General features: G+C 40.9%; 1 long non-coding RNA gene across 2 annotated transcripts; it reads right to left on the bottom strand.

Annotated features, from left to right (window-relative positions):
* Nucleotides 1-2,316: 2,316 nt before the first annotated feature.
* Nucleotides 2,317-7,010, bottom strand: LOC123481129. 2 transcript variants are annotated; one of them, XR_006659562.1, is made up of 4 exons: nucleotides 6,961-7,010; nucleotides 6,373-6,562; nucleotides 2,563-2,624; nucleotides 2,317-2,347 (listed from the first exon to the last, which is right to left on the bottom strand). It is a non-coding gene; the product is annotated as an uncharacterized LOC123481129 (long non-coding RNA). The 2 variants fall into 2 exon arrangements; XR_006659561.1 differs by lacking the exon at nucleotides 6,961-7,010 and having other exon boundaries at nucleotides 6,373-6,728.
* Between the last annotated feature and the right edge of the window lie 17,268 nt (nucleotides 7,011-24,278).

The raw sequence follows: 24,278 nt of genomic DNA, 5'->3' as shown, positions 1-24,278 counted from the left end.
TGGTCACTTAAAGCCAATATTACTCTTGATAGGTGTTAGCCTGGTGTTACAGTACAGTGAGGGGAGCTCGGCCAGGTCAAGGGATTCTCATAGCTCAGGATCTAGAATAGCCCCTGGCATAGATAGCCTACCGAAGTGTGAAAAGAGTGTGGATCTCTATTAATTGTCCTCACTGTAGTAATACTTATCTAACTGTGCAGTCATATGAAAAGTACTTGGATTAAAATGATGATGTAATCTTTTATTTCACTGACATTTTGGAGGTGTGTTTGAGCGTCCAGTGAACCTCATCAATGTTACAGTCTCTAGAGCAGAGAAATGGCTTCTCTCAATGTCCTTGTAACTAGATCACTGTGATGCCCTGACCACTTCATGTGGATAGAGGAGTGGGTGTGTGCGTGTGTGTTTTTGTGTGTGTAGGTGTGTGTCCGTGCATGTCTGTATGTACATGCATGTCTGTTTGTTTGTACACCTGGGTGAACCTTTGATCCTCTTATTGGGGAGTTGAATATTTGAATTCATAAATGGACACATCTCACCATCCCTTGTACTGTCTCTCCTCTTTATCCACCCATTCATCCCCCTCTCTCTTCTCTCTCTCCCCTTTCAGAGTTAATATGTTCTGCGTCTTTTCTAGATTAACAATCATAAAAAATACATGTACAGTGTCTATGTTATGTTGATTTAATTCAATGTCTACTTTATCAACAGTGTGTTGATGTCAGGCTGGTCTTTGTTGTGGAGAGTGCACTCATGTAGGACTAAGATGTTTCTCAGGTTAAAGATAGAGCTTGGCTGTAGCCTAAAACGATGTGCTGCAACTACTTCTCTCAGCTCATTATCCATGCATGTAGGCCACTGGAATATGCAGCTCTGGGGAGGCTGTACATCTGGTGACCGCAGGCATGACAGAGACAGAAAAGTGCAGTTTGACAGAAATCGTACCTGTGAGAATTCATAAAATACCTACATTCTCAAAGTCATGGATAAAGCTCACTATTCTGTCACCCTTCAAGGTGATAAAACGACAAGATCACGCTCCAGAGTTATCTTACAAGGACTACATCATGATGTGTGAAAACATGAGGTACACACAGTATGTGTGGTACTCCATTACTCTGATGACAGCAATATATCCTCCCTGCTGTAATATAGGCAAAGAGAATGAGGCTGTAGTATGATAATGTTCCTATCGTCCCTATTTAGGTTGACTTATTTCACCAATCTCCCTGTAATCTGTTGGAAACCCACCAGTAACACAGCACCTTCAGGCCACTCAGATATGTGGTGATATGTGGGCTCTATTTTAAGCATGTGAATCAAAAATAATTAGGCCCTGAGATTGCGAGGCGTTATTAAAATGCTAAACAGTTGAATGGGTGGATAACAAGACAATCTAAACCTCATCAGGACATGGGAGGGAAGGACGGAGGGAGAAAATAGAACATGTCTGCTTTGTCTTCACTGTGTGTGATTGTTATTTCATATATTACAGAATGTAATATGCCCATAGATCATTATTGACCAAATGAACTCAATGCTGATGTATTCACTCTCCCCTACCTGTAGTGGTTTGATATATTTTTGGTTTATTTATTATTTTTCGTGAATTCAAACACATATGCCTAACCTAAGCATGCTGCTTCACATATCAACAGTAGTGAACATTTGCTGCAGAAATATTAACTGTTTTTATTAATTGATCATAGTATAGCTTTTGCTATATTGAAATGTTCATTAGGCCTACTGGACGGATTTCTCCATAGAGGTGTCTGTTAGGGTGGAGATCAAATCTTCAGCAGTCATCCTTCACATCCTCATCAGTAGCGATCATGTCTTTAGTGCTCTCAGGGGTCAGTGCCATGTCAGGAGTGGAGTTCTGGGTGCTTGAGTCTGATGTGTGAACCTCTGTCATGGTCTCTGATGACTGGGTGGTCACCATGGAGATCTGTCTCTGAGAGGTGGCAGTGGTCTGTGTGTCTGTGTTCATATCTGTTGTCTGTGTTTCTGTCTGCGCCTGTGTCGAAGTGTTGGTAGTGGATGGCTTTCTCTCTGTCCTAGTTGCCATAGACGAGGTGGTCAGAGGGACTCCAGGTAGCTGCCACTCCAGCGGGAGGATGGCCAGGTTCCTAGCCAGGGAGAACTGGGAGAGGGAGCTCTACCCGGAGGAAGAGGGGGTTAGGTTGAGGTCAGAGGGGAAACTGCCTGGATGTGTGAATCTCTGTCTGTCCGTATAGTAAGTCAGGTTTCAGTAACTTACGTGGGCACGTGGTAGAGTCGGAGAGTCAGGTCTTATGTATATTTCCTCCACATGGGTCTTCACCTGCCGGGGTGTCCTTTGATTTGCCTGCATAAGACAATTGCAATACCCAATGATAAAACATTATGGGAAAGATCTTTTGCTCACGATAAAATATGATACAGCATGTTTGCTTGTCTCACAGAGTTCGGTCTTTGTCCCAAATGAGTTCCCTTGTCTGTTTCTGGTGTTGTACTTCTGGGTTCGTGGTCTTGAGATGATTTCAATAGCTGGACTTCAGTCCAGTCTTTCTCCCTCCCTACCTTTCCATTACTCTTGTCCTTGACCTTTTTGGTTGTAACATCTCCTCCAGACCAGTCTGAGCCTGTTTAGACATTTTGATTTTGAAGACACATTACATTTACATTTTTTTACATTTAAGTCATTTAGCAGACGCTCTTATCCGACTTACAAATTGGTGCATTCACCCTATAGCCAGTGGGTTAACCACTTTACAATATTTGTTTTGGGGCGGGGGGGTAGAAGGATTACTTCATCCTATCCCAGGTATTCCTTAAAGAGGTGGGGTTTCAAATGTGTCCGGAAGGTGGTGAGTGACTCCGCTGTCCTGGCGTCGTGAGGGAGCTTGTTCCACCATTGGGGTGCCAGAGCAGCGAACAGTTTTGACTGGGCTGAGCGGGAACTATGCTTCCGCAGAGGAAGGGAGCCAGCAGGCCAGAGGTGGATGAACGCAATGCCCTCATTTAGGTGTAGGGACTGATCAGAGCCTGAAGGTACGGAGGTGCCGTTCCCCTCACTGCTCCATAGGCAAGCACCATGGTCTTGTAACGGATGCGAGCTTCAACTGGAAGCCAGTGGAGTGTGCGGAGGAGGGGGGTGACGTGAGAGAACTTGGGAAGGTTGAACACCAGACAGGCAGCGGCATTCTGGATGAGTTGTAGGGGTTTAATGGCACAGGCAGGGAGCCCAGCCAACAGCGAGTTGCAGTAATCCAGACGGGAGATGACAAGTGCCTGGATTAGGACCTGTGCCGCTTCCTGTGTAAGGCAGGGTCGTACTCTCCGAATGTTGTAGAGCATGAACCTGCAGGATCGGGTCACCGCCTTGATGTTAGCGGAGAACGACAGGGTGTTGTCCAGGGTCACGCCAAGGCTCTTCGCACTCTGGGAGGAGGACACAACGGAGTTGTCAACCGTGATGGCGAGATCATGGAACGGGCAGTCCTTCCCCGGGAGGAAGAGCAGCTCCGTCTTGCCAGGGTTCAGCTTGAGGTGGTGATCCGTCATCCATACTGATATGTCTGCCAGACATGCAGAGATGCGATTCGCCACCTGGTTATCAGAAGGGGGAAAGGAGAAGATTAGTTGTGTATCGTCAGCGTAGCAATGATAGGAGAGGCCATGTGAGGATATGACAGAGCCAAGTGACTTGGTGTATAGGGAGAAAAGGAGAGGGCCTAGAACTGAGCCCTGGGGGACACCAGTGGTGAGAGCACGTGGTGCGGAGACAGCTTCTCGCCACGCCACTTGGTAGGAGCGACCGGTCAGGTAGGACGCAATCCAGGAGTGAGCCGCGCCGGAGATGCCCAGCTCGGAGAGGGTGGAGAGGAGGATCTGATGGTTCACAGTATCAAAGGCAGCAGACAGGTCTAGAAGGACAAGAGCAGAGGAGAGAGAGTTAGCTTTAGCAGTGCGGAGAGCCTCCGTGACACAGAGAAGAGCAGTCTCAGTTGAATGACCAGTCCTGAAACCTGACTGGTTTGGATCAAGAAGGTCATTCTGAGAGAGATAGCAAGAGAGTTGGCTAAAGACGGCACGCTCAATAGTTTTGGAAAGAAAAGAAAGAAGGGATACTGGTCTGTAGTTGTTGACATCAGTGGGATCGAGTGTTGGTTTTTGAGAAGGGGTGCAACTCTCGCTCTCTTGAAGATGGAAGGGACATGGCCAGCAGTCAAGGATGAGTTGATCAGCGAGGTGAGGTAGGGGAGAAGGTCACCGGAGATGGTCTGGAGAAGAGAGGAGGGGATGGGGTCAAGCGGGCAGGTTGTTGGGCGGCCTGCAGTCACTAGTCGCAAGATTTTATCTGGAGAGAGAGGGGAGAAAGAAGTCAAAGCATAGGGTAGGGCAGTGTGAGCAGGACCAGCAGTGTCATTAGACTTAACAAACGAGGATCGGATGTCGTCAACCTTCTTTTCAAAGTGGTTGACGAAGTCATCCACAGAGAGGGAGGAGGTGGGGGGGTGGGGTGGGGGGGAGGATTCAGCAGTGAGGAGAATGTGGCAAAGAGCTTCCTAGGGTTAGAGGCAGATAGATGACAAGGATATTAAGCTTAAATGGGCTAGTGACTGTGACAGCGTGGAATTCAAATGAGGAGATAGACAGATGGGTTAGGGGAAAAATTGAGAATGACCACTTGGGAGAGATGAGGATTCCTGTGCCACCACCCCTCTGACCAGATGCTCTCGGGGTATGCGAGAACACATGGTCAGACGAGGAGAGAGCAGTATGAGTAGCAGTGTTTTCAGTGGTAATCCATGTTTCCGTCAGCGCCAGGAAGTCGAGGGACTGGAGGGTAGCATAGGCTGGGATGAAGTCAGCCTTGTTGGCGGCAGAACGGCAGTTCCAGAGGCTGCCTGAGACCTGGAACTCCAGGTGTGTGGTGCGTGCAGGGACCACCAGGTTAGAGAGGCAGCAGCCACGCGGTGTGAGGCGTTTGTGTGGCCTGTGCGGAGAGGAGAGAACAGGGATAGGCAGAGGCATAGTTGACAGGCTGCAGCAGATGGCTACAATAATGCAGAGGAGATCGGAATGAAATGAACTAAACATCTGGGAAAGGAGAGAGCAGGCCTCCCTCACCAAAAAAATATATAACTCTCCCAACTTCCACCTCAGAAACTATAATTGTTTCACTGAACCACCCGAATAAAACTCTCCCAACTTCCACTTTAGAAATTAGAATTGTTGTAAACTACAGCGGTTCAATGTTTCAATGAATAGACTCAACTTACTTTATTCAGCTAGCTAACTATGACGCCATAGCTAACTAGCATGCTAGCATCCAATAACACACAGTTTAGCACCAATACTTGGTTACAACAAACTACCAATAGTGTGTGAACACACTAAACAGATAATTCGTGTCCGTGTCTAGTTCTTTCATAACGCAGCAATGATTAAACATTGGCTAGCTAGCACAAATATATTGTATTTAGCTACTACAGTACAGCCAGCTGGTAGTGTTGGCTAGCTAGCAATGGCTGCTGTGTTGACTTTGTTTGAAAAAAGCGGCGTCGCTGCGAAGCGAATGTAGCTGGCTAAAAGGATATTGTTTTTAGTTGCTACCGTTGCTAATAGCTACTCGCCAGCTAATCCAGGAGGTGAGTTAGCTAGCTAGCTTCGTGCTACACCCGGCACCGCCGACTACAAAAGTAACCTACAATAACTACACAACAACTACCCACAACAGCCCACGATGCCTACCTATACTACTTAATAATATACAGCCCACGATGCCTACCTATAATACCTAACTACAATCTAAATACATAGTTTAAGCCTTACTCGACAAAGCCCAAGCTATGTATAAAGCCAAACTGGCAGACTGCAATCAGTAGCTGTAATTAAGTACAGCAGCTACCAACCACCTAACGTTAATGCCTCGGATAATGAGGTTAGAAAAACAGCTGAATGGTGGCAGCTAGCTGGCTCAATCACAGGTACTCTTAAGCGTGAAATAACATTGGAAACAACTAACCACAGTTGCTAAAAGTTACCAGTAGCTACCCGCTAGCTAGCTAGCTTTGTTGGTCCAAGTAGTGGGTAGGCTAGCCTCGTGCTTCGCCGGGGTCCGCCAAATACAATACTTACCTACAATAATTACCTACAATAACCTACAATAACTACCAGAGTAAACTACCTATAATACCTAACTACAATACCTACCTACAATCTAAATACATGGTTTAAGCTTTACTCAACACCATATAAGAAGCCAAGCTTACCTCCTGCTAGAGAAAACACAACCTCTCCCGACAACCGCTCCCGGACACCACATCTTTCCAAGTGGAGCAATATCATTCTATATCTAATCAACAGACAACCCATAACACTCACCAGTATCAGATGCAGTATCTTCGTCCTGGTCCTTTTTACTCTGTCTGTACTGAGAGGCACGAGTTTTCTTCAGCTTGACTTTCCCTCCACAGCAGAAGAGAGTGAACAGCTGCAGGGCCGCCACAGCTGGATAGATGCTCTGCTTCTTCTCTTTCTGCTTGGTCTCCTTTGCTTTCTCCACAGGGGAGACCTCAGGGTCACAATCAGTACATCAGTTAGAAATCTACTGATATTTCAAACTACAATATCAATAGCCAATGAGCTCTAGTGTGTTTCCATGGCAAAATGTTACCCAATAATAACTAGGGTTAGTGCTATCCGAGATCCTTGAGACATCCCTACCCTAAACCCTAACCTTACCCTAACCATTTCAATGGGGGTAAGGTCAGAGTTGGGACGTTCCATGGATTCCATTAAGACTTTTTAACTAGTAGGGCCTACCCCATCCGAAGGGGCATTGTGACATTATCACATTTGTCAAGCAGTATCAAATTCAACACAATATACTGTGTTTTCCTTATTGTGGTCATTATCAATTATCAAATGCATTGGCAAATCCTCATTGATAAGCAGGTTTGGATGTCTTACCGAGTTAGATCTTTGTTTATTGTCTTTTTCTGTTTCCAGTGTCGTTCTGCATTTGTGGTCCTGAGATTTACATTTTAGTCATTTAGCAGACGCTCTTATCCAGAGCGACTTACAGTTAGTGAATACATATATTATTTATTTTTTTATACTGGCCCCCCGTGGGAATCGAACCCACAACCCTGGCGTTGCAAACGCCATGCTTTATCAACTGAGCTACATCCCTGCCGGCCATTCCCTCCCCTACCCTGGACGACACTGGGCCAATTGTGCGCCGCCCATGAGTCTCCCGGTCGCGGCCAGCTGCGACAGAGCCTGGATTCGAACTAGGATCTCTAGTGGCACAGTTAGCACTGCGATGCAGTGCCTTAGACCACTGCGCCACTCAGGAGATTTCTGAACTTCAATCCAAACTTTCTCTCTCCGAACCTTTCCTTTACTCTTGTCCTTGATCCTTTTCACATCACCTGCAGAATAGTCAGAGCCTGTAAGTGAAACATTTCCAAGACACATTATGTTTTTTTTCCAAGTGAAGCCTAAATAATTGTACTATGTAGCAGCACTAGTCAATAGACACCTCCTCACACTCACCAGTGTGCGCGACCCAACATGTGGCAGACATGAAGCGGTTCAAAGATAAAATAACGGGACTGTTACGGGAGTTTGAGCAACGCTTTCAGATTTATGTTTATATGTTTTTATGTTGATGTGCTATTGTTTTTAATTGATTTTATTTTATTTGTATATTTAACCTATTCTTGACTCTGTGGTTCTTGCACTTGTTTGGGGAACAGGATTTCATTATTTTTATCTACATTTCTGCCTGAGAAATGACACCCTGATATAGTTCTGTGATCTGTGAAACAGTTCTGTTAATCACTGAGCCATTGTGTGTTTGTGTGTTCTTTTTCTTTAGAATTTTCAAATAAACTTGACGTGTTTTATGATTAATAGTGATGTTGTGCTTGTACTATTTTGGACCCACTGTCCTCAGGCTCCAGCTTTATGTTGTATGTTGATCGTATTAAAACAAAGAAAACAATCTGAAGTTGTTGTTTTTAAGTTATATATACCATCATTTTTCCGGTCCGGCCCACTTGGGAATAGATTTTCCTCCATGTGGCCCCTGAGCTACACCCCTGGTGTACAGACTCCACAGGGGGGATTTAGTTTGATTCACCAATATGCAGATGACACAACTATAACAGTTAGAGATGAGGGCAGTGTAAAAAGGGTAATAGAAGGTTTTAAAGTATATGGAAGAGCATCAGGAGCTAAAGTTAATATGGAAAAGTCTGTTGTAATGTATATTGGGAAGGTAAATGAGGGGAATTTTCCTTTTAAAGAGGCCAAATAATATTTTAAGGTGTTAGGAGTTTTTTTAGGTGTAAAAGAAAAAGAAGCTAGGGATTTGACATGGAGTGGGGTGATAAATAAAGTCAGGAAGGTTGTAAATATGTGGAAGGGGAGGTTGTTAAAATTAAAGGGGAAGGTTATTGTTATAAATTCTTTACTGATGTCAATTTGTATTCACGTCATGAATGTCTTAGATGTGCCAGAATGGGTTTTAATTGAAATGAATAAGATATTAGTTGAATTTTTATGGGATGGGAAGGGGGAGCGAAAATCGCTTTTAAAACATTGATTGCGGGTTATGAGGAGGGGGGCTTGAAGTTAGTGGATCTAAGGGTGAGGAAAATAGCAATAAGAGTGAAAATGGTTCGGAAGTATTTATATGGGGAATTAGATTACGGGTGGAAAAAGTTTTTTGCAGAGTATTTGCAGGAGGTTGGGAGGATAGGGGATAATGGTTTATTAATGAGTGTAAAACAAGAAATGTTGGGAAATATACCTTTGTTTTATAAGGAAGTTTTCGAGGCTTGGGGGCAGGTTTTACCACACATTTCTTATGAATGTAACAGTTTGGAAAATATTTTAAATCAGCCTATCTTTTTGAATCCAAAGATCAAATATAATAATACAATGTTGTATTGTAAATATTTTATGAGAGCTGGGATGCGACAGATTGGTGATATTCTATATGAGGTCAGGCCGGGGTTTCTACCGGTACAAGCTATTTATGACAATGTTGTTGAGGTCGATGATGAAATAAGCAAAACTACAGTAGAAAATATGTATAAGAGAATTTTAGGGTGCATTCCGGAGGAGTGGGGTGTTTTAATAAATACAGGGGCGGTTAAGAGAGCCAGGGGTTTGCCGGTTTTATTGTATGAAAGTGGTGGAGTGAAACGTGATTTGTCAGGCTTGAAAGTTAAAACAGTCTATAGTAAATGTATTTTAAAAGAGATAAGAGTGCCTGCTTCGGAGAAAGTGTGGTCGGAGGTTTTTGTAGATTTGGATGTGAAGTCAATATGGAGGAATGTTAATGTAAAGGGGAATTCCATAGAATGTGAAGACAATGATTTTAAAATAAAACATAATAGGATTTTTACTAATGTGGTCTTACATCAAATCAACAGAAATATTAATAGAGAATGTGACATTTGTCATATAGAGGTGGAAAACTTTATGCACTTTTTCATTGAATGCAGTAGAATAAGAGGTTTTCATGAGTTTTTAAAGGAGCTTTTAGTGAAACATTGGGGGGAGGAGATTTTTAATGGGGTGGAATGGAGGAGATTTTTTCTTTTTGGTATTAATGGGAAAAGTAAAGTTTTGAATTTGAATTTGGTTAATTATGTTTTAAGTCATGCTCGATATGCTGTAAGACTAAGAAGGAACTTGGGGCATTATGAAGGGAAATGTGTGAGTGTGGAGGTACTTTTTAAGAGTATGTTGGAGGAAAATATAGAGATAATGCAGAGATATGGTGGGGGCAACTTTGAAAAGGAATTTGTGTGGGGGAGTACATTTATTAGAATTTCATCAAATGGAAAACTTGTGTTTAATTATTAATTGGATTAGGTGAGTGTTTTAATTGTTAATTTATTGTATTTTCTTTCTGATTTTGTAAAAGGGTGACTTGTTCACCCTTTAATGATGATTGAAATGATGTAAAACTGTCTGGTTTTCATAATAAAATATAAATTAAAAAAATACGCCCGATCTCGTTCGATCTCAGAAGCTAAGCAGGGTCGGGCCTGGTTAGTACTTGGATGGGAGACCGCCTGGGAATACCAGGTGCTGTAAGCTTTTTGTCCCAGTAGAGCGTGCTCTTGTGTCATGGAGCAACTGCCTTTCATTTATCACCCTAATAATATCATGGATTGTTATTGGACTAAATGCAGTTTGTGTGTGCTGCCCTGCCCTGATCAAATCAAATAATGGACATTGCGTTTCCCTCAAAATGTAGGCAGTACATACAGCCTTTGTTTTTAGTCTAGGAGACTGTCAATGTCTGTAGTCCATTAGGGCACTATAAAATCCCTTCAATGTTTTGCCTGATTCCGTTAATTCCCAAGTTCCCTTTTCTCCGTTTAGATTTCCCCGTTGACCGTTTGTCCCTGTTTTGGCAGGTTTTCGCTCTCAAAAGTACACATTTTTAATAGCAAAACAGCACAATTGGATGTTCTATGTCCACAACAATGTTTAAACCCTATCAGGTGACCATTTTTGAGGTCTGGGAAAAATGGAAGACATTTAGATTTTGGGGTGTAGTTACCCTTAAATGCAAGCGTGCACCAGGAAGAGACCTTTGTTTGGTTAAGCGATTCCAAAATACAGGAGATTAAGAGTAAATGGTCTGATTTAATTTTTTGTAGTCATGGAAGTGATAAAACATGTGGTGTGGCTATTTTGATAAAAAACGATGTGGTTCAAAATGTAAAACAAATATATGCTGACAATGATGGCAGACTTATTGCAATTTAATTTGAAGTGCAAAATGTAGTTTTTCGTTTAATCAATGTTTATGCTTCAAACATTGAATCTGAAAGGAGAGAAATGTTTCACAACTTAAAAACACTGTGCTCAGAAAACTGTATACTGATAGGAGACTTTAATGTGAGGTGTAGTAGAATGGATGCCTCTAGTTGTGCTAGATTCAGATATGACTCTTCTAGAAATGCATTATGGAAACTTATGAATGAGGAGAATCTAGTAGATATATGGAGGGCTGAAAATCCAAACAGAAGAGTGTTTTCTAGAAGGCAGGTGGTGCTAAAGGAATTAAAACAAAGCAGAATTGATTTATGTCTAGCAAAACAAGAATTGGTGCAGCATGTTAAGAAGATGTCATATAACTTTACAGCACACAGTGATCACGCAGTAATGTCATTTCAAATGGGTTTTGGTGTGGAGAGGAGAGGGGGAGGTGTCTGGTGTTTAAATGCCAGTCTGTTAAAGGAGGAAGGAAATAGAAATGAAATTGTTGAATGTATTAATGATGAAATGTCTAATGTACTGTTAAAAGAGAATGTGTGTTTATGGTGGGAGGAAGTGAAAGGAAAAGTAAAAAACAGGAGTATTAGGTATGCTAGAAATCACAACCGGTTAGATAAGCAGAAAGAAACAATGCTTAGAAATAGGATGTTGCATGAACTTGAAAAGGCTGATACTGATCCAGACTATGATGTTGTGAACTATTTGAAAATCCATGCAGAGCTGGGTCGTTATGAAAAAAAGAAATGTTTGGGTGCTATTGTTAGGAGTAGGGCACAGTACGCTTTGGAGGGAGAGAAATGTACATCCTTTTTTTGGGGGCTTGAAAAAAGAAAACAAACTAAGAGTTACATTGTAGAGTTGGAAGATGAAAAAGGTGTAAAGGTAAACGATTTTGTTGAGATCTTAGATACAGTTGAATCCTTTTACAGAAATCTTTACAAAAAGAATAATGTAGATAAAGTGTGTGTTGAAAAAGTGTTGGATACAATTAGTGCCAAAGTATCTCTGGTAGATAGAATGATGTGTGATGAAGAGATTTCGATTATGGAAATCAAGGAAGCAATTGTTAACACTCAAGGCAATAAAAGTCCGGGTTTGGATGGTTTAACAAATGAGTTCTATAAAGTCTTTGTAGATATTTTGGCACCCATTTTAGTGAAGGTGTTTCATTATATGGAAGAGAATAAGGAAATCCCTGAGTCTATGTCAACTGGTATGTTAACGATCTTATTCAAGAATAGGGGCAGTAGATTAAAGTTAGAAAATTATAGGCCTATTAGTCTTCTAAATTCGGATTATAAGATATTGACTAAAGTGTTAGCGAATAGGATGAAAAAGGTGATTGGGAGTATTATTGCATCAACACAAGCCTACGGTATACCTGGAAGAGATGTTGCAGATGTAATTTGTACAATTAGAGATGTTGTTAATCAAATGAAAAATGAAGGCGGTATAGTATTAAGTTTGGATTTTAACGAAGCTTTTGATAGAGTGGAGCATAGCTTCCTATTACAGACTATGGAGAGGTTTGGTTTTGGGCCAAAGTTTGTATCTTGGATCAACCTGTTGTATAGCGGGGCTAAAAGTTGTGTCAAATGTAACGGAGTGTTAACATATACTTTCCCTGTAGAGAGGTCAGTAAGGCAGGGCTGTCCTTTGTCAGCTCTGTTGTACAGTGTTTCTACAGAACCGTTAGCTACATTAATAAATAGTAATAAAGAGGTAAGGGGTGTCGGAATCCCAGGTGGTGGTATCAGTGTTGTACATCAGTACGCTGATGACACTACTTGCACTGTGAAGGATATAGGAAGCATTGGAAGCATTATGAGAATCATAGATATATATGGTAAGGCATCGGGTGCTAAAGTTAATATAGAGAAGACTGAAATAATGTTTGTTGGGGATATCAATGCAAATAAGTGTGAGATTCCATTCAAGATAGCAAGGGATTTTATTAAAGTGCTGGGAGTAAACATTGGTGTAAAGGAGAAAGAGGCAAAAGATATAACTTGGACTGGGATCCTTAATAAAGTCAAGCTAATGTTGAATTTCTGGAAACATAGAAAATTAAAGTTAAAAGGTAAAGTAATTGTTGCAAATGCTTTGGTATTATCTAAATTTGTGTATGTTTTGGGAGTCCTGGACATGCCTGAGTGGGTGCTAAATGAATTGAATAATGTGGTGTCTAATTTTATATGGGATGGTAAAGGAGTTAGAATATCTCAGAAAACATTGATAGCTGACTATGTGGATGGAGGTTTAAAACTTGTAGATTTAGATGTCAAAAGAAAAGCTATTAGGATAAAAACAGTAAAGAAATATTTGTATGACAGTGAAGATTATGGCTGGAAACACTTCTTTAAGGTCTACTTAGAGGAGAGTGGTGGATGTGGAGATAATGGTTTATTGATGGGGCTTAAAAGGAAAATGTTTGAAAAGGTACCAGATTTTTATAAAGAGGTGCTAAATGCATGGGCAGAGTTGTTGCCTAATGTATATTATGAATGTGGTCATATTGACCTGGTTATGAATCAACCTATATTTCTGAATGAGAAAATCAAGAACAAAGAACAAGTTTTGTATAATAAAGTATTTAGGAGTGCAGGTCTACGACAAATAAAAGATTATACATATGAGGTAATTCCAGGGTTTTTACCTGAAGAAGCTATTTTTGATATTATCAAGGAATGGGATGAAGAGGTGGGAAGGGGAACAGTGAATAATATGTATGACAAGATAAAGAATAGTATACCAAGCGCATGGGTGGATTTAATAAATAGTGAAGTTGAAGGAGAAAATCTGTTTGTATTTCCTAATTTGTTCATTGGTAGCAGTAAGAAGAAAGTACATTTATCTACTATACCAGTGAAAAGATTGTATAGAATAATGGTAGGAAAATGTTATAGAAGGCCGGCTGCTGAAAAATTTTGGAAAACAGTTTTTCCGGAATTGCATGAAAAAAAGATATGGGAAAATTTAAATGTAAAATATAATAGTAAGGAGTGTGAAAATAATGATTTTAAATTAAGACACAATAGAATATTTACAAAGGTGGTGTTACATCAAATTAATTGTGAAATAAAAAGGGAATGCGATATATGTGGATGTTTCCCAGAAACTCTTATGCATTTGTTTATAGAATGTGAGGAATTAAAATATATTTTTTGTAAAGTTAAGGAAATGTTAAGTAAAAACTGGGGGATTGATTTCTTGAAAAGGTATGTGTGGGAGGAACTTGTGTTATTTGGAGTGTCTGGTAAATGTGATGGCGTTAATGTGTGCTTGTTGAATATTGTTTTGAGTTTTGTGAGGTATGCAATTTTTTGTAGGAGGAATTATGGTTTTTTTGACAGGAAGAGGGTGAAGGTGTGGGGTATTTTTATATCACTGTTTAGTAAACACATGGATATGTTGTTTAATTATGGGATGGAAGATTTTGATGAACATTTTGTTGAGGGGAGTGGGTTGATTGCAAAGGTGGATGGTGGAGGAATCACTTATAATTTTTGAAAGAATTATTTTGAATATTTTCTTTGTTTATTTTTATTTGATAGGGGGTTGCTTTTAATCTGCCTATTTTGTGGGTGGAATTTGTTATGTCTTAGCCATGTCTGTTTTTTTTTTGTATACTAGTTTTTTTTTGTATTTTTATTTATTTGGGTTCTTTGATTTGATAGGGGGTGAATTGTTCACCTGCCTATGTTAGGCTAGTGTCTTCTGTATTGTTCTTTGTAATATTGTACTGTAAATATTGTAAAAAATTGAATTTTTTGATAATAAAAAAAATATGGAGGGATTTTATTTATGTTAACAATGGCAGGGGAAATTCAAGTGGGGTTGCAATTTTATTAAGGAAGGATGTAGTAGAAAATGTGAAGAAGATATATAATGATAATAATGGGAGGATTTTAATTTTGGATTTTGAATATATGAATAGGGTTTTTAGGATTATAAATATTTATGCGCCGAATAATGAGATAGAGCGAAATAATTTATTTTTAGAATTAATGGTGCAAGGGTAACTGTATTTTAGTAGGGGATTTTAATGTTAAAATGAATAGATTAGATATGAAAAGGGGAGCTATTTTTAGAAATGACGTATCTAGGGGGGTCTTAAGGAAGATTATGTTTGAAAACAGCTTGATTGATATATGGAGGGATGAGAATCCGAACAAGAGAGGAATTTCTAGAAGGCAGGTGGTTTTAGGGGAGTTGAAACAGACGCGAATAGATCTGGTTTTAGTAAATGAGGGTTTAAGGAATTTTATGAAAGAAATTAAGTATGTTTTTACAGCTTTTAGTGATCATGCGGCGGTGGTATTTTCTTGTGGAGTAAGGACACATACTAAATCTGGTGGGCTGTGGTGTTTAAATAATAGCTTGCTAGAGGAGGAAAATTATATTGAGATGATATCAGAATGTATTGGGAAGGCCAAAAGACAACAGTTAATGGAGGTGAATATGGGGTTGTGGTGGGAGGAGCTGAAAACCAAATGTAAGGAATTGACTATAAAATATGCTGTTAAGAGGAATTATTTTTGAAAAAGAAGGAGAGGGAACTACGTAAGAAGGTTAAACATGAACTTGAGTGTATAGAAAAGGATGAAGGTCATGGGGTGGAGGATTATTTACTGGCTAAGGATGCACTTGATGAATATGAGAAGAAGAAATGTAATGCGGCGATTGTAAGGAGTAGAGTGCAATATGCGATAGAGGGGGAAAGGTGTACTTCATTTTTCTTGAATTTAGAAAAAAGAAGACAAGAGAAGATTTATATTACGGAGTTAATTAATGATAAAGGGGAAAAGGTTAATGATTTGGTGGGGATTCTGGATACGGTCGAGAGATATTATGAATGCTTATTTAAAAAAGAAGAGGTTAATGATTCCTGTATGGATAAGGTGCTTGAACATGTGGATACTAAGTTAACAGAAGGGGAAAAAAACATGTGTGATGAAGATATGAGTCTAACTGACATTAAGGAGGCCATATTAGATGCTAATTGCAATAGGAGTCCGGGGTCTGATGGCCTAACTGCGGAATTTTATAAATCTTTTGCAGATTTGTTGGCTCCAATTTTAAGAAAACTGTATGAATATATTGAAAAGACTCAAGTGGTGCCAGATTCGCTGGCCACAGGAGTTTTAACCATACTGTATAAAAATAAAGGGAGTCGTGTAAATTTGGATAATTATCGACCGTTGACACTTTTAAATTGTGATTATAAGATCTTAGCCAAGGTCTTAGCTAATAGAGTTAAAAAAGTTATGGGAGAAGTAATAGCAGAGACACAAGGATATAGTGTACCAGGGAGGGATATTTCTGACACAGTGGGAACAATAAGGGATGTGATAAAGCATATGGGGGAGGAAGGGGGGTTTGTGATGAGTTTGGATCTAAATAAGGCTTTTGATAGAGTTGATCATTCCTTTTTACTGCGTACACTTGGGAAATTTGGGTTTGGTGAAAGAATGATAGGTTGGATTAGATTACTGAATGGAAATGCAAGGAGCAGAGTAAAATGTAATGGGATTTTAACAGATTCTTTTCCTCTGGAGAGATCTGTTAGGCAGGGATGTCCGTTATCAGCTGCTCTTTATAGTTTATCGGTGGAGCCGCTTGCAGCAATGATTAAAGCAAACAAATTAATTCGAGGTATACGGATACCGGATGGGGGGGAGAGTGTTATACAGCAATATGCGGATGATACTACATGTACTGTGATAGATGTTGAAAGTGTGAAGAATGTAATGGAGTGTTTTGAGGTATATGGCAAGGCATCAGGGGCAAAACTTAATGTTGAAAAATCTGAAATAATGTATGTGGGGAAAGATGAAAAAGTGGAATGTGGATTCCCTTTCAAAAAGGCTGAAGGTTATATAAAGACTTTAGGGGGTGGTTTTGGGGGTGGATAAAGAAGGGACGAGAGATGAGACATGGACTGGGGTTTTGAATAAAATAAAACATACTCTATCCTATTGGAAGGCAAGAAAACTGTTCTTGAGGGGGAAGGTGGTGGTGATTAATTCTTTGGTGGCATCCAAATGTATCTATGTTCTAGGTTCGTTGGATATGCCACAATGGGTGTTAAAAGAATTCAATGGTTTGGTTACAGATTTCCTATGGGAGGGGAAGGGGACTAGGATTGCAAGGGCAACTCTTATCTCGGATTTAAAGGATGGGGGGTTGAAATTGGTGGACTTGGATGTGAAGAGAAAAGCAATGAGAATAAAAACTGTGCAAAAATACTTATATGGGGAGGTAGATTATGGATGGAAAAGGTTTTTTAAACATTTTTTGTACAGAAGTGGGGGTTGTGAAGAAAGTGGATTATTGATGTCATGGAAGAAGGATATGTTGGAGGGTTTGCCTGAGTTCTATAAAGAGGTGTTCTTGGCATGGGGGGAATTTCTTCCTAAGATTGAGTACACATGTACAAATAAGGACAACATATTTAATCAGCCTGTGTTTTTGAATCCAAAAATAGAGAGTGGTGGGAAGGTGCTGTACAACAAAATGTTCATGAAGGCTGGGTTAATATTGGTAAAAGATTTTCTTTACGAGGTTATACCGGGGTTTTTAAGGGGGCAGGCAATTCTGGATACTGTGTGGGAGTTTGATGATACAGTGGAGAGAAAATTAGTATTACAGATATACGAAAGAATTAAATTATGCATTCCGGGTGAGTGGATAAAAGTGATAAATGGGGAGGGGGGAATATGAGGACTTGTATGTGCTGCCAAGTCTCTATGTGGGTAAAGGATTGGGGAAACAAGTATTATCAAAAGTAACACAGAAAAGATTGTACAAGTGTATGTTGAAGTCTGTGTGTGTGAGGCCCTGCGGCTGAGAGGATGTGGAGAAAAATGTTTATTGATTTGGATGTTTCTTTGATGTGGGAGAATTTGGTTTTGTTTGGGAATAAACGAAATTGTGAGAACATGGATTTTATGGTACGGCATAATCGTATATACACAAATATTATTTTACATCAGATAAACCGCGATGTACGGCGGGAATGTGATGTGTGTATGATGAAGCCAGAGTCTTTGTTGCATTTATTTGTTGAATGTCCAAGTCTGACAGGTTTTTTCAAGGAAGTAAAACTTTTGTTGTGGAGGCACTGGAGAAAATAGTTTTTAGAACGTTTTGCATGGGATAGGTTAATATTATTTGGAGTAATGGGGAAATGTTTGGGTGTGAATGTGTACCTGTTGAATATTGTTTTGAGTTTTGTGAGGTATGCAATTTACTGTAGAAGGAATATGAAACATTTTGAAGGGAAAAAGGTGAATGTCTGGGTAATCTTTAAAGCAGGTTTAAGAAAGCAGGTGGAATTAATGTATAATGCAAAACTAGAGAAATTTGAAAGTATGTTTATAAAGGGGAGTACTTTAGTGTCTATGGAGGAGGGAGGAGGGGGAGTTAGGGTTAACTTCTGAAATGGAGTATGTCTAATGTCTATATTAGATTATGTATTTTATGTTGATTAGTGAATAAGGATGGTGTAATTATGTTTTATTTGTTGTATTGTTTTGTTGATTTTGTTTTTTATAAATAAAAATAAAAAAAATAAAAAAATACGCCCGATCTCGTCCGATCTCGGAAGCTAAGCAGGGTCGGGCCTGGTTAGTACTTGGATGGGAGACCGCCTGGGAATACCAGGTGCTGTAAGCTTTTTGTCCCAGTAGAGCGTGCTCTTGTGTCATGGAGCAATTGCCTTTTATTTATCACCCTAATAATATCATGGATTGTTATTGGACTAAATGCAGTTTGTGTGTGCTGCCCTGCCCTGCCCTGCCCTGATCAAATCAAATAATGGACATTGCGTTTCCCTCAAAATGTAGGCAGTACATACAGCCTTTGTTTTTAGTCTAGGAGACTGTCAATGTCTGTAGTCCATTAGGGCACTATAAAATCCCTTCAATGTTTTGCCTGATTCCGTTAATTCCCAAGTTCCCTTTTCTCCGTTTAGATTTCCCCGTTGACCGTTTGTCCCTGTTTTGGCAGGTTTTCGCTCTCAAAAGTACACCTTTTTAATAGCAAAACAGCACAATTGGATGTTCTATGTCCACAACAATGTTTAAACCCTATCAGGTGACCATTTTTGAGGTCTGGGAAAAATGGAAGACATTTAGATTTTGGGGTGTAGTTCAAATCAAATCAAATCAAATCAAATCAAATTTTATTGGTCACATGCGCCGAATACAACAGGTGCAGACATTACAGTGAAATGCTTACTTACAGCCCTTAACCAACAGTGCATATATTTTAAACAAAAAAGTAAGAATAAAACAACAACAAAAAAAAGTGTTGAGAAAAAAGAGCAGAAGTAAAATAAAGTGACAGTAGGGAGGCTATATATACAGGGGGTACCGTTGCAGAGTCAATGTGCGGGGCACTGGCTAGTTGAGGTAGTTGAGGTAATATGTACATGTGGGTAGAGTTAAAGTGACTATGCATAAATACTTAACAGAGTAGCAGCAGCGTAAAAAGGATGGGGTGGGGGGCAGTGCAAATAGTCCGGGTAGCCACGATTAGCTGTTCAGGAGTCTTATGGCTTGGGGGTAGAAGCTGTTGAGAAGTCTTTTGGACCTAGACTTGGCACTCCGGTACCGCTTGCCGTGCGGTAGCAGAGAGAACAGTCTATGACTAGGGTGGCTGGAGTCTTTGACAATTTTGAGGGCCTTCCTCTGACACCGCCTGGTATAGAGGTCCTGGATGGCAGGAAGCTTTGCCCCAGTGATGTACTGGGCCGTACGCACTACCCTCTGTAGTGCCTTGCGGTCAGAGGCCAAGCAGTTGCCATACCAGGCGGTGATGCAACCAGTCAGGATGCTCTCGATGGTGCAGCTGTAGAATTTTTTGAGGATCTGAGGACCCATGCCAAATCTTTTTAGTCTCCTGAGGGGGAATAGGCTTTGTCGTGCCCTCTTCACGACTGTCTTGGTGTGTTTGGACCATGATAGTTCGTTGGTGATGTGGACACCAAGGAACTTGAAGCTCTCAACCTGTTCCACTACAGCCCCGTCGATGAGAATGGGGGCGTGCTCAGTCCTCTTTTTTTTCCTGTAGTCCACAATCATCTCCTTTGTCTTGGTCACGTTGAGGGAGAGGTTGTTGTCCTGGCACCACACGGCCAGATCTCTGACCTCCTCCCTATAGGCTGTCTCATCGTTGTCGGTGATCAGGCCTACCACTGTTGTGTCGTCGGCAAACTTAATGATGGTGTTGGAGTCGTGCCTGGCCATGCAGTCATGGGTGAACAGAGAGTACAGGAGGGGACTGAGCACGCACCCCTGAGGGGCCCCCATGTTGAGGATCAGTGTGGCAGATGTGTTGTTACCTACCCTTACCACCTGGGGGCGGCCCGTCAGGAAGTCCAGGATCCAGTTGCAGAGGGAGGTGTTTAGTCCCAGGATCCTTAGCTTAGTGATGAGCTTAGAGGGCACTATGGTGTTGAATGCTGAGCTGTAGTCAATGAATAGCATTCTCACGTAGGTGTTCCTCTTGTCCAGGTGGGAAAGGGCAGTGTGGAGTGCGATAGAGATTGCATCATCTGTGGATCTGTTGGGGCGGTATGCAAATTGGAGTGGGTCTAGGGTTTCTGGGATTATGCTGTTGATGTGAGCCATGACCAGTCTTTCAAAGCACTTCATGGCTACAGACGTCAGTGCTACGGGTCGGTAGTCATTTAGGCAGGTTATCTTAGAGTTCTTGGGCACGGGGACTATGGTGGTCTGCTTGAAACATGTTGGTATTACAGACTCAGTCAGGGACATGTTGAAAATGTCAGTGAAGACACTTGCCAGTTGGTCAGCACATGCTCGGAGTACATGTCCTGGTAATCCGTCTGGCCCTGCGGCCTTGTGAATGTTGACCTGCTTAAAAGTCTTACTCACATCGGCTACGGAGAGCGTGATCACATAGTCATCTGGAACAGCTGGTGCTCTCATGCATGCTTCAGTGTTGCTTGCCTCGAAGCGAGCATAGAAGTGGTTTAGCTCGTCTGGTAGGCTTGTGTCACTGGGCAGCTCGCGGCTGTGCTTCCCTTTGTAGTCTGTAATAGTTTTCAAGCCCTGCCACATCCGACGAGCGTCAGAGCCAGTGTAGTTACCCTTAAATGCAAGCGTGCACCAGGAAGAGACCTTTGTTTGGTTAAGCGGTGTTGCTGTAGGACAAATGGCCACTGGAGTGATGCAAATGATCACGGTATAATTCTGCCAGGCAGGCATAGGCTACTTTGTAGTTAACATTTACTTGCGAAGGTTTTGGGGGAAAGCCATTCCTTCCCTACCAGAAGAAGGTTATCATTAGCATCATCGCTAACGGCTACACAAAGTGTAGACATACGCGCGCACCGCACACATGCACACAGACAGGGGCATTCCTGTGCCCTTTCAGAAAGTTCATGGAAATACCAATCACTGATGCATTTTGTTCATGGAAATACCAATCACTGATGCATTTTGTTCATGTCTTATGATTGGCTTGGGCAAATGAATGCGTTTTCTAACAAGTTGAATAGATTTAGTTGATTTCCTACTAAGTTCAATAAATGTTTGAATATTGTTGAATTTCGGTTTAATGTCTGGATTCCGTGATTCGGTCCGCAACGCCTATTTTATAGGGCCCTAGTCCATGAACTTGTCATAAGTCAACATAGGATATGCCCTCTTCCCCCCCCCCACAAGACTCAAATATATATATATATATATATATATATATATCTCTTGGAAATGTAAGCAAGGTTTGAGCTTCTTCAGTCTGTGTCATAAAGTGGATACTTTTCTGTGTCTCGTTCAGAGTGAGTGACACATTGACTTTATATAGTGTACCAAGAGTTGTTCCCTCGCTTACGGCCATACCAGCCTGAATACGCCCATCCTGATTGGAGAAGTGACGACAGGTGCGAGTTTTGAGCTGTGAGTGAGTGTTTGCTGAAGAGTGTTTGCTCGAGAGCTATTTTTGTTAATTATTTGGATTTCGAAATATATTTGTTGTTTGTTCTTGCAGTTGAATAGTTTTAAGTTTGGTTAGTCTTCCCCCCTTGCAGTTTTGCTGCTTGGGGGAGAGTTTTTCTTTTCGGATTCTTTTTTTGAAGCACTATGACGGACAACATGGAAATGACAAACGGAATGGACAAAGACAACGAAAGGGCGCAACGGAAGAAAAATGAAGATAAAGAAGGAATGAAATATGGCAAAGAATACACGGTGGCAATTGAGTTGGAAGGAGAAGACAAAGTGACGACAATGGAACTACTACGAGCAATTAAGGAGGTGTGTGGAGAGGTGGTGGGATGCCGAATAAAAGGAGAAAAGAAGTATGAAGTTACGATGAGAAACGGAAAAGGAAAAGAACGTTTAATGGATGGAATACGGATAAAGGACACCAGGATTCTGGCGAGAGATGTTAATGTGAAGGAATTGGTGGTGTCTTTTATGAATCTCCCAGTATATGTAGAAGATGGTGTGATACTGGGCAAGCTGAGTAGCTGGGGAGTGGCAGCCGTTTCGGAGATAAGGAGGAGATTTTGGCCAGGAACGGAGGTGGTTGATGGGACACGTTTTTGCAAAGTCAAGTTCACAGAAAAAGTGACATCATTGCCTTACTCTACAAGAATTGAGACGTTGGAGGGAGCAGAATATTTTAGGGTCCTTCATGACAAACAGGTCAGAGTGTGTCGTTTGTGTATTCAACCCGGGCACATAGTTAAAGACTGCCCTGAATTTAAGTGTTTCAAATGTGGCAAGCAAGGACACTATGTGAGAGAATGTGTCGGAGAGAAGGAAAGGAATTTCTGTGGTGGATGCAGAAAGAGATTGGCGGAGTGCAACTGTGGAGAGGTTATGGCTGAAGAGGGGAGTCAAGCACTATTCGAGGAAGCAGTTGTATTGTCGCAAGAAGGAGAAGAAGATGGAGGAGAGGACATGGTGGAGAGTGGAGAGACGGAGGAAGGAAGAAGGGAGAAGGACCAGAAGATGAATGAAATTGGGAGTAGTATGGACTCAGAAATAAGAAGAGGGAGTTTTCAGGAGGAGGGGGAGTGGACTGTGGGGGAAGCACGGGGGACTCACAGGTTTTGGGGGATAGCACAGTACTAACAAGTACCTCGGGGGGTGAAGAAATGGAGAGGGGTTCGAGTTTGAGAACAATAACAGAAACGACAACGACGGCTATACATGAGACGGAGATGAACACGGGGAGCACAACGATGACAATACCAGAGACGGAGATGAACATGGGGAGCACAACGGATGAGGGTGACAAGAAGTTGAGTTGGCTGGATAACATGGACTTGGAGGAGATATCGGACACGGATGATGGAGAAAAGATTGAAAGAACGAGGGAAGGATACAGGAAGAGGAAAGCGGGGGGAAGAGGGGGAGAGAAAGGGTGGAAGAGGAAAGAAACTGGATAACAGGTAGAGGATAATGAAATTATATTTTATTATTTTATTATTTATTAGAATGGTAAATATAATGTCAATAAATGCAAATGGTTTGAGAACAATGGGAAAATTTAATAGAATAGTACAAATGAAGAATGCAGATATTTTATGTATTCAAGAGACGCACTGGGATAATGCATGTGTTTTAGAAGTAAAAAAAAATATGGAGGGATTTTATTTATGTTAACAATGGCAGGGGAAATTCAAGTGGGGTTGCAATTTTATTAAGGAAGGATGTAGTAGAAAATGTGAAGAAGATATATAATGATAATAATGGGAGGATTTTAATTTTGGATTTTGAATATATGAATAGGATTTTTAGGATTATAAATATTTATGCGTCGAATAATGAGATAGAGCGAAATAATTTATTTTTAGAATTAGGGAAATGGTGCAAGGGTAACTGTATTTTAGTAGGGGATTTTAATGTTAAAATGAATAGATTAGATATGAAAAGGGGAGCTATTTTTAGAAATGACGTATCTAGGGGGGTCTTAAGGAAGATTATGTTTGAAAACAGCTTGATTGATATATGGAGGGATGAGAATCCGAACAAGAGAGGAATTTCTAGAAGGCAGGTGGTTTTAGGGGAGTTGAAACAGACGCGAATAGATCTGGTTTTAGTAAATGAGGGTTTAAGGAATTTTATGAAAGAAATTAAGTATGTTTTTACAGCTTTTAGTGATCATGCGGCGGTGGTATTTTCTTGTGGAGTAAGGACACATACTAAATCTGGTGGGCTGTGGTGTTTAAATAATAGCTTGCTAGAGGAGGAAAATTATATTGAGATGATATCAGAATGTATTGGGAAGGCCAAAAGACAACAGTTAATGGAGGTGAATATGGGGTTGTGGTGGGAGGAGCTGAAAACCAAATGTAATTGACTATAAAATATGCTGTTAAGAGGAATTATTTTTTGAAAAAGAAGGAGAGGGAACTACGTAAGAAGGTTAAACATGAACTGGAGTGTATAGAAAAGGATGAAGGTCATGGGGTGGAGGATTATTTACTGGCTAAGGATGCA

The sequence above is a fragment of the Coregonus clupeaformis genome, unplaced genomic scaffold (genome assembly GCF_020615455.1).
Source record: "Coregonus clupeaformis isolate EN_2021a unplaced genomic scaffold, ASM2061545v1 scaf1365, whole genome shotgun sequence".
Taxonomy (NCBI): Eukaryota; Metazoa; Chordata; class Actinopteri; order Salmoniformes; family Salmonidae; genus Coregonus; species Coregonus clupeaformis.
Note: the sequence above shows the minus strand (reverse complement) of the source record. Positions and strands in the feature narration are given on the sequence as shown.